Below are 16490 nucleotides of genomic sequence, written 5' to 3' on the forward strand. Positions count from 1 at the left end.
CTACATTTTATGGTGCCCTGTGACTCGGATAAGTGGTCTGCTGGAACGCAGCCCCTTTGCCCTACTGGGCAGGGTACAAGAGAGAGGACAACTGCTTACCCAAAGCGCGCACTGGTAAATTTTTCCAGGGGGAACGCAGAAGACTCGTCTGTCTGATACCCTGCTCACTGGCGGCGACGGACCGGGGGAAACAGGGAACCAACCAAGGGTAAGTGCACAAAGGGATTTTTGGCCCTCCAATTAATTAGGAGGAAGAGAAGTCTTGATCAAACTTCTGCGTCTCAGTAAGGGGAAACTGAGTACGCTAGGTGGTTGGGTACATCAGATGGTGGTCTGGTGTAGGGAAAGGGAAAAATTGGGAGGTAGAGTGTGGTGAAGTATCCAGCGCATTGTATGTGTGAGAAAGTACAGAGCAATCTGTAGCTGACCCGAGTGTGGAGTGGGCAGTACTTCGGTTCCTAGTGAGGCGACTCCATCTAGGCAAGGAAACCCACAAAGCGCGTCTGTGAGTGACTGAGTGGATACTTCACAGGGCCATACAATGGGAGTTGGGGGTTCAAAGGGGGAAAATACACCTCTTGAGTGTATGTTAAATAATTTTAAGAAAGCCTTCTCAGGGGCATATGGAGTCAAAATGACGCCAGAGCGCTTGAGAACGTTATGTGAACTAGAATGGCCAAAACAAATTACTGGATGGCCATCTCAGGGAACTTTTGATATAAATTTAGTAAGCAAACTTTGGACTGATATCGCCAAAGAAACTGGAGGGTGCCCAGAACAATTTCCATATATAGATTCCTGGCTGAGCACATTAAATAAAAATCCTCCATGGATAAGGGAATGCAAAGTCAAACGATGCAAATTATTGGCTGTAAAAGCCGAAGCTAGGAAAGGAATCTTGCCAAATAAACTCAAACCCATTTTTGAGGGGCCAGAGGAAGAGGTGCTTCCACCTCCACCCTATGCTCCACATCGAAGGGAGCTTAATCCAAACACTCCACCAGTTGTAACCCCAAGGCAAGAAACTGGAATGAATAATGGGAGTGGAGTCACAGAGTTTGATTCCTTGATAGATTATGATAAATATCTTCAGGAGGCATTGGAGTCCTATAATAAAGCCCAAGCAGAAGTGGTTATTCCACCTGTGACCCCTAATAGACCTCCATCTACAGTCTCCTTTAGTGGAACAACTGATTGCCCACCCCAAACCCCTGTACATCCAAGTCCCAGAGAAATATTACAGAAGTTACAGGGAGACCTTGCTCGGTCAGCAAGCAATACAGCCAGGCGTATAAAGCTGCTAAAAGAACGCCTTGCGACAGATACCATCCCCTATGATTTGAGGCCCCTAGAGCAAAGTGAAGAGAAAGATCACGTAGTAGCCCCTCTTAGAAGAGTATTTGATGCACTTGAGGAGCCTGCGCTGGTTAATGGGCAACCCGGACCACGGCCACCTCGAACTTCGACCCTGCAATATATTCCATTCACAACTACAGATCTGATGAATTGGAAAACACACACCCCATCTTTTGCAGAAAAACCTCAGGCTATGATGGACTTGGTGACTTCAATAGTAAATACTCATAGCCCTACTTGGACAGATTGTCGCCAGCTCCTAAATACTCTGTTCACCACTGAGGAAAGGAGAGACATAATTGAAAAGGCACAGATATATTTGCGTGAGCAGGCCAGAGTGGGAAATATTTATAATATTGACCGTCATCTCCAAGATAACTTTCCCTTGGAAGATCCTAATTGGGATCCAAACAATGCAATTCACCTGGCCAGACTTACCACCTACCGCCAGACACTTGTGCAAGGTATCCGTAGGGCATGCCAGAAGCCCACTAATATGTCTAAAGTCTCAGAAGTAGAACAAAAACCAAATGAGAGTCCGGGAGACTTTTTAGAGAGGCTGCAGGAAGCCTATCGTATATGGACTCCTTTTGACCCTGAAGCCCCTGAAAACAGCAGAATGATTACTGCTACATTTGTGGCCCAGTGCGCTTCTGACATTCGTAAGAAAATTCAGAAATCAGAAGGATGGGAAGGGATGCTGATGAGCCAAATTATGGCCATTGCACGCCGAGTTTATCGGAATAGGGATGAGGCTGAGAAGCAAGAGAAGAAGAAGTGGCAGAAGGAAAAGATGGTGATGCTAGCCACAGCAGTGAAGCAAGACCACCGCCCCTTAAATGGAGGGCGAGGGCGAGGAAGGAATCCACCACTGGGAAGGAATCAATGTGCAAATTGCAAGAAGGAGGGTCACTGGAAGCGGGAGTGTCCTGAACCCCTGAGGTTGGAAGAAGTACGCCCAGGCCCAGGCCCAGGCCCAGGTCCAGGCTCCGGCCCAAGAAACCAGGGACGGGGACGGGGAATGATCCGAGATGGAAGATATCAGAGACCAGGACAGGGACGGAGTAGAGACAATTTCATTGGACTGGCAGAAGAGGATTTTACTCAAGACTAGGAACGACCGGACTCCATAAAGTTAGGCTTCCAGGAGCCCACGGTCACGATTCAATTAGGAAGCCATTTAATAGATTTTATGATTGATACTGGGGCTGAATACTCAGTACTCCCAGAACTATTGCAGAAAAAGGCATCCAAAAGTGTAATCATTAAAAGTGCCACTGGACAGTCAGCTAAGAGGTCTTTCCTCCAACCTTTGGAATGCCAGATTGGGGGACATCGTTTAACCCATCAGTTTTTGTATATACCTGAGTGTCCAATACCTCTCTTAGGCAGAGATATGCTGTCCAAATTGCAGGCCCAAATCACTTTCACTCCTCGAGGTCCAGAAATGAAACTGCCATCAAAAGCAGCAGGAATAATTACCCTCTCAGTACCTAAGGAACAATCATGGCGCCTAATGTCAGCCTTGCAAGTCCAACCCACATTGGATACAGAATTAAACAAGCTCCTCCGAACTCTACAGGTGCCACCAGGAGTATGGGCCGAAAATAGCCCACCAGGAATGGCTAAGAATATAGCTCCAATTGTAGTAACCCTAAAACCTATGGCTACCCCTGTATCTGTAAAGCAATATCCCTTACCCCGGCGAGCAGCAGAGGGCATCCAGAAACATTTGGACCGCCTATTAAAATATGGTCTGCTTAAGCCTTGCCAATCAGAATGGAACACACCCCTTTTGCCTGTTCGAAAACCTGGGACAGATGAATATAGGCCAGTGCAGGACTTGAGGCTCGTAAACCAGGCTATCGAGACCTTGCACCCAAATGTACCAAACCCATATACCTTGCTGAGTTTGATCCCACCAGAAGCAACATTTTTTACTGTATTGGACTTGAAAGATGCATTCTTCTGTTGCCGGCTGGCACCACAGAGCCAACCTATATTTGCCTTCCAGTGGGAAGACCCTTTGACAGGAACAAAAGGCCAGCTAACCTGGACAAGATTGCCCCAGGGATTTAAAAATTCCCCAACTTTATTTGGCACTGCCTTGGCGAGGGATCTAACAAGTTACCCCTCAACACCGGGAGAAAAGGTGGTTCTGCAATATGTGGATGATCTTATACTAGCTGCAAAGGATTTTGATACCTGTAAAGAAGGGACAGAGGAACTGCTCCACTTGCTCTGGGAAGCTGGCTACCGAGTTTCCCAGAAAAAGGCACAGTTATGTTTAGAAAAGGTCAAATATTTGGGCTTTGACATCTCACACCAACAACGAGCATTGAGACCAGAGAGGAAAGAAGCTATTTGCCTTATCAAGGAACCTACCACAAGAAAACAACTTAGGGGATTCCTGGGAACAGCAGGGTTTTGTAGACTATGGATACCTGATTTCAGTAGTCTGGCCAAGCCCTTACATGAAAGCACTCGAGGTGCAGAAAAGGACCCATTCGTATGGGGACCTGAGCAGCAACAAGCCTTTTTAGTTATCAAACAACGACTTATGGAGGCACCAGCCCTTGGATTGCCTAATTCGGAAAAACCCTTTCAGCTGTATGTACATGAACAGAATGGGATTGCAGCGGCAGTCCTGACCCAGAGATTAGGAAGTTGGAACCGTCCAGTAGCTTATTTGTCTAAACATTTGGACTCAGTAGCAAAAGGATGGCCTCCATGCCTAAGGGCAGTAGCGGCCACTGCGAGCCTTGTCAAAGAAGCTGATAAATTTACCTTTGGCCAGACGATGTATGTGAATGTACCTCATGCTGTTCTGACACTCATGGAATATAAGGGTAGTTATTGGCTAACGAACCCAAGGATGGCTAGATACCAAGGCCTATTGTGTGAAAATCCCAGGATTCATCTACGAGTAGTGAATATGCTCAATCCAGCGACTTTGCTGCCCCTACCAGAGGTAGATGATGAGGAATCACATGATTGTCTCCAAGTAATGGATGAAGTTTATTCCAGTAGACCTGATCTGAAAGATGAGCCATTGAAAAATCCAGATGTTGTATATTATACGGATGGTAGCAGTTACCTGCATGAAGGTGCCAGACGAGCAGGATATGCTGTGGTCACCAATGAGGAAGTTGTGGAAGCTGAGGCTTTGCCTGCTGGCACCTCAGCACAAAAGGCTGAACTTATAGGTTTAACTAGAGCTCTGCAATTGGCAGCCGGATGTAAGGCAAACATCTATACTGATTCAAAATATGCCTTCTTAACCCTGCATGCACATGGAGCTCTATGGAAAGAAAGAGGTCTAATCGGAGCCCACGGGAAGGCTTTGAAATATGGACCTGAAGTAGAAATCCTGTTAGAAGCAGTATGGGCTCCAGAACAGATTGCTGTAATGCACTGCAAAGGTCATGGACGAGGAAGGGATCCAATAACCAGAGGAAATCATGCTGCTGACAAAGCAGCCCGAGAGGCAGCCCAAAAGCCTGTGGGAGGATTAATAGCAGCCCTCATACCAGAGGTAGTTCCAGAAGAAGTTAAACCTCACTATACCCCAGAAGAGAGGAAGTGGGCTGAACAGGAAAGAGCGGTTGTGAAGGACGGTTGGATGATCCTGCCGGACAATAGGATTTATGTACCTCATCATCTGGCAGGCACAATTGTAAGAAATTATCATGAATCTACTCACCTTGGCGGTACTGCAACTAGAGAGAGTCTCAGTCGGAAGTTGTATATTATTAATCTATCACAATTAGCAACTTGCATTTCACAGAAATGTGTTCTTTGTGCTAAAAACAATCCCAGGCAGGGACCGGTACAACCTCCTGGAATTCAGCATGTGGGATACGTCCCCATGGAAAGCCTAATTGTGGACTTCACAGAGCTGGTCCCTTCTAAGGGATTCAAGTATCTCCTTGTGTTTGTAGATACTCTTACCGGATGGGTTGAAGCTTTTCCCACCCGAACTGAAAAGGCACGAGAGGTAACTAAAAGACTCCTCACTGAATTGATCCCAAGGTTTGGATTACCTAGATGCATTGGAAGTGATAATGGGCCAGCGTTCATTGATCAAGTAGTACAAGAAGTATGTCGAGTCCTACAAGTAAAATGGAGACTGCATACAGCATATAGGCCTCAGAGTTCAGGGAAAACTGAAAGAATGAATCGGACTCTGAAAACCCAATTGGCAAAATTAACCCAGGAAACGGGATTGGGATGGGTAGATGTGTTACCCATAACACTGTTTCGTGTTCGGTGTGCACCCACAAAAAGACTTAAGTTGTCACCTTTTGAGCTCCTGTATGGGAGACCGCCCTCCTTTGTTCAGGATATTCCAGCTGACCTTAAACAAATAGAAGATCATGTGACACAGGGACAAGTGCAATCTCTCTCCCGTGTTTTTGTTTCTCTTAACAGGTGGGCCCTCGAACGCACGCCGTGCAGCATTGCCGAGCCGATTCATCAGTTCCAGGCTGGCGATAGCGTATGGGTGAAAGAGTGGAAACGTGATCCACTTGCACCTAAGTGGCGTGGACCTTACACCGTCTTGCTCTCTACTCCAACAGCGGTGAAGGTAGCTGAGGTGACCCCCTGGATTCATCACTCTCGTTTGAAGAAGTCCGAAGGCAGTTGGACGTGCAAAGGTGACCCCTCTAATCCTTTAAAACTAACTCTCTCCAAAAACCCCTGTATCTAGCCCTACCGGGAACGGGCTAGGTCACGGGCAACATTTGACGACCGGCCTGCTGCAGCCACAACCTGGAAGCTGGCTGACCTGCGCACGCCTGAAGCTTGAGGAGCGTCTGAACCAGCGACTGTGAACGGAAAGATTCTCTAATACAATTGATTGACTGCCCCCTTGTGGAACAATTATCAGAGATATTACTCATTGGGGATCCTCGGGATATATGTTTTGGTCTTGGTGGTTCCCCATTTCTGTCACTGGGGGAATTATATTGGGGCTAATAATTATTTGCTATCACAATAAGGTAATCTTTTGTGGAAGGAATGCATATACTAGACATCAACATGATTTTATTATTAATCCTGATCCCTTGGGAAGGGGAAGGGTCCTTGAATCTGACCAAATTGGCTAAATATGGATTCAGCCATGACCACAATATGTGGGTAGGTTTAGCTGAAATGGTAGCTAATGTTGCAAATAGGACCAATTGCCTTGTTTGCTCTCTTGGGCCAGATGATTCAGAGGGAGGTATGCCCTTATTACCGATACCATTAGATGCCATTGGTATGGTAAGCGAAATGCCACACCAAACTGAAATACAGAATTTCCCCGGATGGAACTCAACTAAACCATTACGAGTTATACCTGTACAAGGGGAATTCTGTGTACATAAATCATCAGATGCAGCTGATTCTCCCATGATAGGCTCTTCTCATTGTCACTATACTTGGGATTATAAGAAGAATAGTCATACCTGGGCACACGGTACTACCTATCGAACTCGGAATACCTTGCCCTGTGCACCTCCTTTTATTCACGCATGGAAAGTGGTGTGGAACATAACTGTGACAGAAAAAGGCAATCTAACATACTGCACTGTGAACTCTCTACCCCTTTTGGTATTTCGCCTTCTGTATTCCCCGTACCAAAAACCTCAGACCCGATGGTTGTGGTGGATATGTGGAGAATGGGCATACAAGAAACTCCCTTCCAAATGGAGTGGGACTTGTTTCTTGGGTTGGGTATTACCACCAATGTGGATTATGCCCACTAGTTCGGCCAGGCGAACACGAAGGAATGCTGATATTTCTCATATAGCAGGAGGAAGTACCCAAAGTTGGAGCGGTACTGATGATTGGCCGCCAGAGCGCATTATAGCCTATTATGATCCTGCCTCCTGGAATCCTGGTGAGCTCATACAAGGGGCACGGGATCCTATTTATAATCTAAACAGAATAATTCGATTGCAAGCAGTAGTGGAACTTGTAACCAATGCAACGGCCCAGAGTTTGAGACTTATTGCACAACAGTTGGATGAAAGTAGAGCCGCCATTTTGCAGCTGAAATTGGGAATGGATTATGTACTTGCCAGGCAAGGAGGCCTATGTGGAGTCTTGAACTTGACAGGGAATGCCTGTTGCTTTAACATTTCTGATAATGGTGAGGCAATCCGTGTGTTGGCCACAAAGATGGAGAATATAGCACATGTCCCAGTACAAACATGGGAAGGATGGGATATGGGATGGCTCACCAATTGGTTACCTAATGTCACAGGACTCAAAGGGATACTATTGTCTTGCTTGTTTTTCTTGACAGTAGTAGTATTGGTTTTATGTATGATGCCATGTATCATTTCATGTTTTAGAAGTACAATTAGCAAGATGGTTTCAAATGAAACTCTACCTCATATCATGGCCCTATACAGAGCTTTACCTCAGGAATATGATGAAGGTCAAGCTATCAAGGACACTTGGGATGAAGGTCCTTGAGCTTGAAAGGGGGGAATGAGGCACCTAACCATAAGCCTGCATTTTTATCAAAGCTTCTATATATTTCAATCAAGGCTTGTATTTAAAAATGAGCTTAAAAAGGATTTTCAAATGTTTCATGCCAGGCAGAGAAAACCTTGGCCATTCTCCTAAGACAAGGGGGCCCCATTGATTTATAGTAGAAAAACAATTCTCAAAGTCATAAAAAGGGAGAATTACATATGCTGCCCCAAGGCTGAGAAAACACCATTAGGAATGGGGAAGATAATACCAATGTGCCTCCCAGTAAAATGAGCCAGATCTTCTTTCTAAGGTTCAAAGGCCAAGAGCAATGGAGAAGCATCTAGCTGGCTGTGAAAGGAGGGGTGCAAACTGAAGAGGCTTCTTTTAAAAGTTGTGTTTTACTGAGTTTCTTCCTTTTTACTTTGAAAAGCTTTATTCTTTTAAGAGGCTACCTATGATAAATGTATGAAATATATTAGCTTAAATATATTGGCTTAAATGTAATTATGCAAAGGATTTAAGGAATGCTAGATTCTTATTTCATATGGTTGTAAGAGTTGTATTTATCCTGAAATTAAGTCAGCCACCAGCCCCCCCCCCCTGCCAGACAGAAGACGCCATCTAAGCAGTCTTGATATATAGTTGTCAGGCATTTTGTTTAGAAACATTAAATGAAGGAAATCTTTCAATGTTGATGTGAAACTCAAGATCCTTGACATCTGTTGAACATAAAAATGTAAGATTAAACATTTGTTTTAGAAGGCAATAGGGCAAGGAGGGCAAGAGGTGAGCTGGTAATTAAGATTCCATGTAAGATATATTATTACTTATATGTCATATATATAGCTCTTTGTCTCCCTTATAAGGGCAAGGAAGTGGGTGTATCTTTTGTGGGTGTATCTTTTGTGATTGGTTCTAGCAAACAGCCAATAGGAATTTCAACCAGGCTGATTGGACAGAGGCAGCCACAGGAGGAGCAAAGGGGGCTGGATTAAGGGAATATAAGTGCTGGCCAGAATGGCAGGAGGCCAGGCCAGAGCTTGGTAACCATGTACCACTGTGCCTCTTATTTATTTGTCTGACAAATAAATTACTATTTTAATTTCTCTATTGCTGCGTTGAATATTTCATTCCAGCTAAGCGTTAACCACAAGCAGGGTGCTACAAGGTGAGCTTGGGCCTGTTATTATCTCTCAGCCTGACCTGCATAGACTCCTTGGACCCAGCAGAAGGTACCTTTGAAGGGGGCTGACTCTGGTTCTATATACCTGGTGCTGTTGCATCTGCTTCAGTGGCCTCCTGCCTGCAACCCACAATTATAGTGGTCCCTTATGAACATACAAAGAACATTTTAAAGTCTATTATTATTATTATTATTATTATTATTATTATTATTTCCTCTATCAATCCCAGGGCAGTGTAATAATAATAATAAATTTTATTTATATCCTGCCCTCCCCAACCGAGGCCGGGCTCAGGGCAGCTAACAACAATAAAACAGTACAACAGTACAACACAACACAACACTCTAAAATTATTCCTTATAAAATTAATTCAAATTAAACCACTGGCAACCATTGGGCCAGAGCTCCGCGAAGATTGCCGAGGGAGGGAGTCAGGCTGTGCCCTGGCCAAAGGCCTGGTGGAACAGCTCTGTCTTGCAGGCACTGCGGAAAGATGTCAAGTCCCGCAGGGCCCTAGTCTCTTGTGACAGAGTGTTCCACCAGATCGGAGCCACAGCCGATAAAGCCCTGGCTCTAGTTGAGGCCAGCCTAACTTCTCTGTGGCCTGGGACCTTCAAGATGTTTTTATTTGAAGACCGTAAGTTTCTCTGTGGGACATACCAAGAGAGGCGGTCCCGTAGGTACGAGGGTCCTAGGCTGTATAGGGCTTTAAAGGTTAAAACCAGCACCTTAAACCTGATCCTGTACTCCACTGGGAGCCAGTGCAGCTGGTATAGCACCGGGTGAATGTAATCTCGCAGTGAGGACCCCGTAAGGAGTCTCGCTGCAGCATTCTGCACCCGCTGGAGTTTCTGGGTCAGTCTCAAGGGCAGCCCCACGTAGAGCGAGTTACAATAATTCAGTCTGGAGGTGGCCGTCGCGTGGATCAAAGTGGCTAGGTCAGGGTGAGAGAGGTAAGGAGCCAACTGCTTAGCTTGGCGGAGATGGAAAAATGTACAACATTGAGAAAACACTATACAGAGCATAGTAATAAAAATATAATAAAAGGCATAATAACACAACTACAGTGGGAGGTAAAGGTAAAGGTAAAGGTAAAGGTAAAGGTAAAGGGACCCCTGACCATTAGGTTCAGTTGTGACAGACTCTGGGGTTGTGGCGCTCATCTTGCTTTATTGGCCGAGGGAGCTGGCGTACAGTTTCCGGGTCATGTGGCCAGCATGACTAAGCCGCTTCTGGCGAACCAGAGCAGTGCACGGAAACGCCATTTACCTTCCTGCCAGAGCGGTACCTATTTATCTACTTGCACTTTGACGTGCTTTCAAACTGCCGACCTTCTGATCGGCAAGTCCTAGGCTCTGTGGTTTAACCCACAGCGCCACCCGCGTCCCTTACAGTGGGAGGGACACCATGGCTATTGTAGCAAGTAGCTAGTAGTGATGTACAGCTACTTTATTTAATTGCTCATCGTCTAACATTGTGTATGCCATAAAATGCCAACAGTGTCCTTCAGCTCTCTATATTGGACAAACAGGCCAGACCTTACGCCAAAGAATAAACGGACATAAATCGGACATCAGGAATCACAAGACAGAGAAACCAGTAGGAGAACACTTCAATCTCCCAGGACATTCTATACAAGATCTCAAAGTAGCTGTTTTACTACAAAGGAATTTCAGAAATAGACTGGAAAGAGAAGCTGCTGAATTACAACTTATCACCAAACTTAAAACCATGGAGAAACCTGGTCTGAACAAAGACCTTGGATTCTTATCTCATTATACATGACAAAGCCATTTTTCACCTTTTCACCCCTTGCTTTTTCCTGTAAGACCTATTGCAGTCGTTAAGAGTCGTCAACAGGCTCATCACAGCTATCTGCCTATCACCCATTCCCACCACCCTTCTGAGTAATACCCCTCCCCACCTTCTCACTATATAGAAGGGTCTGGAAACTTCTGTTTCAGTGTATCTGAAGAAGTGTGCATGCACACGAAAGCTCATACCAAGAACTGACTTAGTTGGTCTTTTAAGGTGCTACTGGAAGGAATTTGTTTTGTTCCTGTTGCCTTGCACTTTAATAAATGTTAGTACTGCTAAAGTGTGGGGCAGTTCTGTTAAGTTGTGGGTTGACATAGCCGACGACACAGCGATTTCTCCAACTAGCTCTTTATTTCGTAAGCTGGAATAGAACTGACTGCAAACAGCTCAGCCGGCCTGCTTTTATAGGCAGCCGGCTGTCAACATTGTAACAACAACAGCCCAGAGTTCCCGCCTAAAATAACTGACGCGGACCTGAGTGAAAACTATATACAGTATCCCCCTGCTGGCCCAGGGTGAAACTTCACTACATAACACCCCTCCCCACCGAGATAAGGCGTTAGTTACAATCGTAATGGTTTCCTTATATACAGCACTACGCGTAATGGTTCAATTAGGCACAAAAGCATATTGGTTACATTTCCCATACTTAGACCAACAGTGATACATGTCCAACAACATAGTCCTTTAAATAAGTTGGGCGCTTGGAAACTCTGCCAGGCCGCCGGGGACTGGTAGCCAAGTCCGGAGGGCCACACAGTTCTTGCTGAGGCTGTGGTGCGACCCTAGGTGGCGTTGGAACCAACTCCCCTGGATCCGCTGCTGTGGGTGGAGCCTCCGCAAGTGGAGTGGTCTGAGTCTGTGGTAAGTCTGGCAGACCCTCTGAAGCGGCTTGGTTCGGCTCCACACTGGCAGTTTGCGAGGGAGGTGTAGGTGGGGCCTCGCCGTCTGTACGTGTCTCTTCTGGAGCCGCAAGCGCAGTTGGGGGCACCTCGGTAGTGTCCAAGTCCCCAACCCTGCGCCTAAGCTGGTCTATGTGCCGTCGCCACAAGCGTCCGTCTTCGAGTGCCACCTGGTACGAGCGAGGTCCAGTGACTCCCACTACTGTGGCTGGCACCCAAGGAATGTCCCCCACATAGTTCCGGGCAAAGACCTGGTTTCCTGGGACAAATGACCGTGGCGCGTTGGCACAGCCTGGGGGTTCAGCCACGGCAAAGTCCGGGTGTAGCCGGTCGAGCGGTGACCTGAGGCGGCGGCCCATAAGCAGTTCAGCAGGACTCCTCCCAGTGGCCGCATGAGGGGTGATGTGTTGCACGAACAAGTATTCGGCGACCCGCTCATGCCAGTCTCCCCGGTCCAGGCGCGCCAGTGCCTCTTTTGTCGAGCGCACCATTCTTTCCGCTTGCCCATTGCTGGATGGATGAAAGGGTGCCGTTAGGGCATGGCGGATGCCCAGTCCCAAAAGATACCGCTCAAACGTGCCTGACGTGAACTGTGGTCCGTTGTCAGAGACAAGGACATCAGGACACCCATGCGTTGCAAACAGGCCTCGCAGCACCCGGATGACAGCTTCGGTAGTGGTGGAGGGCATCAGGGCGACCTCCAGCCATTTGGAATAGGCATCCACCACTACCATAAAGGTCCGGCCGTGAAAGGGGCCAGCCAGATCAATGTGCACCCTCAACCAGGGTGTCTTTGGCGTCTCCCAGGTGTGTCCCTTAGCTGCCGGTGGTGCAGGCCTCGACTCTTGGCACGCTTGACAGGCGGACACCCAGGCAGTGATGGCATCGTCCATATTAGGCCACCAGACGTAACACCGAGCCAACGCCTTCATTTTGACAATTCCCGGGTGGCCAACGTGCAGAGCCTCCAGGACGCGCTGACGGAGTCCCTGGGGAATCACGACGCGGTCTCCCCACAGCAGACAGCCGCGATGAGCTGAGAGTTCATGTTGTCTGGTTGCGAAGGGCTGGAACTCTGATGCAAAAGGCCCTTGTGGCCACCCCCTCCACACCCAGTTGAGCACCCGGCTGATGGTGCGATCCTGGGCAGACGCGGAGGCCACAGTGGCAGCTGATACAGGCGCTGCCGGAAGATCCTCAATCAGAAGGAGCGATGAAGCTGGAGCCGGGTCTTCCACAAATGCTGGAAGAGGGCAACGGCTGAGGGCGTCGGCATGGCCCATCGATTTCCCCAGGCGATGGATGAGCCGGTAGTGGTAGGCAGCCAGGAAAACAGTCCATCGCAGCATGCGTGGCGAGAGGACCGGTGGAGTTGGACGATCACCGGCGAGGAGGCCCAGGAGTGGCTTGTGGTCAGTGATGAGGTCAAAAGTCCTGCCATAGAGGTATTCATGGAACCTCTTCACTCCAGCCACAAGTGCCAATGCCTCCTTGTCGAGCTGGCTGTAATTCCGTTCCGTCAGAGATAGTGTCCTGGAAAAGTAGGCGAGTGGTGCTTCTCTTCCATCTGGAAAACGGTGACTAAGGACAGCACCGATGCCAAAAGGTGAGGCGTCGCAGGCAAGGACCAGCGGCCTGGATTCACTGTACTGTACCAGCACACTGTCTGATGAAAGGAGAGCCTTAACCGCGTTGAAGGCCGCCGTCTCCCGATGACCCCAGGCCCAAGGCGTCTTTGTACTAAGGAGTCGGTGAAGAGGCTCAGCCACTGTGGCTTTGTGGGGCAGGAACATGTTATAAAAGTTCAGCAGCCCCAGGAATGCCTGCAACTCCGTCTTGTTCTTTGGGGTGGGGGCCTGCTGGATAGCGCGGATCTTGGATGTGGTCGGGTGAAGGCCGGAGGCATCGATAAGATAGCCCAGGAACTCTACCTGTGGAACGGCGATCTGGCACTTCTCCCTCTTTACCTTGAGCCCGGCCTCTTGGAACCTGGTCAGCACGGCACGGAGGCGCTCGAACAGCTGCTGGTGTGAGTCTGCAGACACCAAGACGTCATCAAAATATGGTACCACGCCCGGAAGCCCTTGCAGGAGACGCTCCATAAGGCTTTGGAAGATGCCAGGAGCCACACTCACCCCGAACTGCAACCGGCGGCAACGGAATGCCCCCCGGTGGGTGACGATCGTCTGGGCTTCAGCAGTGGCATCATCGACGGGCAGTTGTTGATAGGCTTGGGCAAGGTCCAGCTTAGCGAAGACCTTACCCTCACCCAGGGAATGCAGCAGGTGTTGGACAACAGGAACCGGATAAGCGTGCTGCTGAAGTGCCTTGTTGATCGTGCACTTGTAGTCAGCGCAGATTCTCACCGACCCATCTGGCTTGACAGGCGTGATGATGGGGGTTTCAGACTTGGCGTGGTCAACCGGCTCCAAAGCTCCTTGGGCGATCAGTTTGTCCAGTTGTTCGTCCACCTTAGCCTTGAGAGCAAAGGGAACCCGGCGTGGCTTTAGCTTGATGGGGGCGACTTGTGGATCAAGGCTAAAGGAGATGGGCGTACCTGTATATTGCCCCAAGGTGCCGTCAAAAACCTCGGCAAAGTCTTTGACCAGACCCTCAGTCTCTGCGTTAGAGATGCAGTTGATGCCGGTGACTTCCAGGCCGAGGGCATCAAACCAGTCTAGCCCTAGGAGGCTTGGCCGTTGACCTTCGACCACCACCAACCGGAGCAGGCCCGAAAAATCCTTGAAGGCAATCCGGAACCGGCCAACGCCTACCACGGGAATGTCGTTTCCCTGGTAGTCTCTCAGGTGTACGCGGTGAGAGTCGAGTTGCCTTTTGGACACTCTGGGTACCAGTCTTTTGATGGTGCTCCACGACACGATGGACAGGGCAGACCCGGTGTCGATCTCCATGTCACATGGAGCTCCTTCAATGAGCACCGTGACGTTCAGCTTGCGTCGCGTAGGCGAGTCGGTTTGGCCAATCGTGGTTCCAGACGGGCAGCGGCAGTTGGTGAGAGCGAAACAACTTTCCTTGGCAGACTGGAGGGAAGGCTTGGACTTGCGAGTCGATGAAGGGGGGGTGTCAGACGGAGCCGATCGGCAGACCTTAGCGATGTGGCCCCTTCTGGAACACTTCCTACAGATGGCGTCTCTGAATCGACACTTGGCACGGGAATGGTTGCCTCCGCAGCCGGCACATTCCGGTTGGCCCTTGGACTTCTGTTGGAACTTCCTGTGCTCCCGCTTTGTCTGGTGCACGTCATCGCCTTCACTGGAGGATGCCTCATCACTGCTGGCCTCTTCATGATGCACCGGAACTGGCTCCCTAGCAAGACACGGGCTGCTGCACTTGCGGATCTCCTGGGCGGAGCGTTCAGCAGCTTCTGAGGCCACAGCCTCCTCAATGGCTTTCTGCAGCGTGAGGTCTGGCTTGGCGAGGAGACGCCGTTGCAGATGGATGTCCCGGACCCCGCAGACGATTCGATCCATCAGGGCATCGTCTAAGTCTCGGAACTCACAGTGCATTGCAGCCTGTCGCAGGGCGGTGGTGTAGTTGTTGATTGACTCCCCCTCTGCCTGGTTCCGGTGGTAGAACGCATGGCGGGCAGCAATCTTGGACGGCTTTGGTGCGTAGTGGTTGCGGAGCTTCTCTTGGATCGTGTCCCATGGTGTTGCCTGGACTGCTTCGGGCGCAACCAATGCTCGGGCCGTCTCAAACACCTCAGGCCCACAGAGGCTGAGGAATAGGCCCCGCTTCCGATCCTTTGATACTGCTGTCAGCTCGTTGGCTTGGAGGTAGCAGTCGAACCGAGCGAGGTAGGAATCCCATGATTCAGAGGCTGGCGCAAACGGCGGTAGAGGCACAAGTGAAGCCATGATTCCGATGCCGGCGTGAAGGGCGATGGATGGAACACAGTGCTCTAGCCAGAACAGTCAGCTCTGAATTGGTTCTGTCCAGTGATTTCGCTCAGTGATTTCGCTCTGTGATTCAGCTCAGTGATTCAGCTCAGTTCAGAGGCTGGCCGCATCTGGCTGTGCTCTGATGTCCATCAATCCCATCCTCGTCGCCAGTGTTAAGTTGTGAGTTGACATAGCCGACGACACAGCGATTTCTCCAACTAGCTCTTTATTTCGTAAGCTGGAATAGAACTGACTGCAAACAGCTCAGCCGGCCTGCTTTTATAGGCAGCCGGCTGTCAACATTGTAACAACAACAGCCCAGAGTTCCCGCCTAAAATAACTGACGCGGACCTGAGTGAAAACTATATACAGTATCCCCCTGCTGGCCCAGGGTGAAACTTCACTACATAACAAGTTCTTTTTTTTTTTATTATTAAAGATTTTCTTGATTTACAAAAGTGTGTGCAATGTCTCTCTCATATTTTTTCCCCCATGTAACATTTTTACAAATCAGTCAGTTCTGATATTTTTATGGTTACAGGGGTACTTCGGGTTACATACACTTCAGGTTAAAGATGCTTCAGGTTACAGACTCTGCTAACCCAGAAATAGTGCTTCAAGTTAAGAACTTTGCTTCAGGATGAGAACAGAAATCGTGCTCCGGCAGTGCAGTGACAGCAGGAGGCCCCTTTAGCTAAAGTGGTGCTTCAGGTTAAGAACAGTTTCAGGTTAAGTACGGACCTCCGGAACAAATTAAGTACTTAACCCGAGGTACCACTGTACTTTTGAAAAACTCTTTGATGTTTTGACTTTTAATTGTTCATGCTTTATCTTTTTATAGAATATATTTTGTCTAC

The sequence above is a fragment of the Podarcis erhardii genome (genome assembly GCF_964252035.2).
Source record: "Podarcis erhardii genome assembly, chromosome: 2".
In the NCBI taxonomy this organism is placed as follows: domain Eukaryota; kingdom Metazoa; phylum Chordata; class Lepidosauria; order Squamata; family Lacertidae; genus Podarcis; species Podarcis erhardii.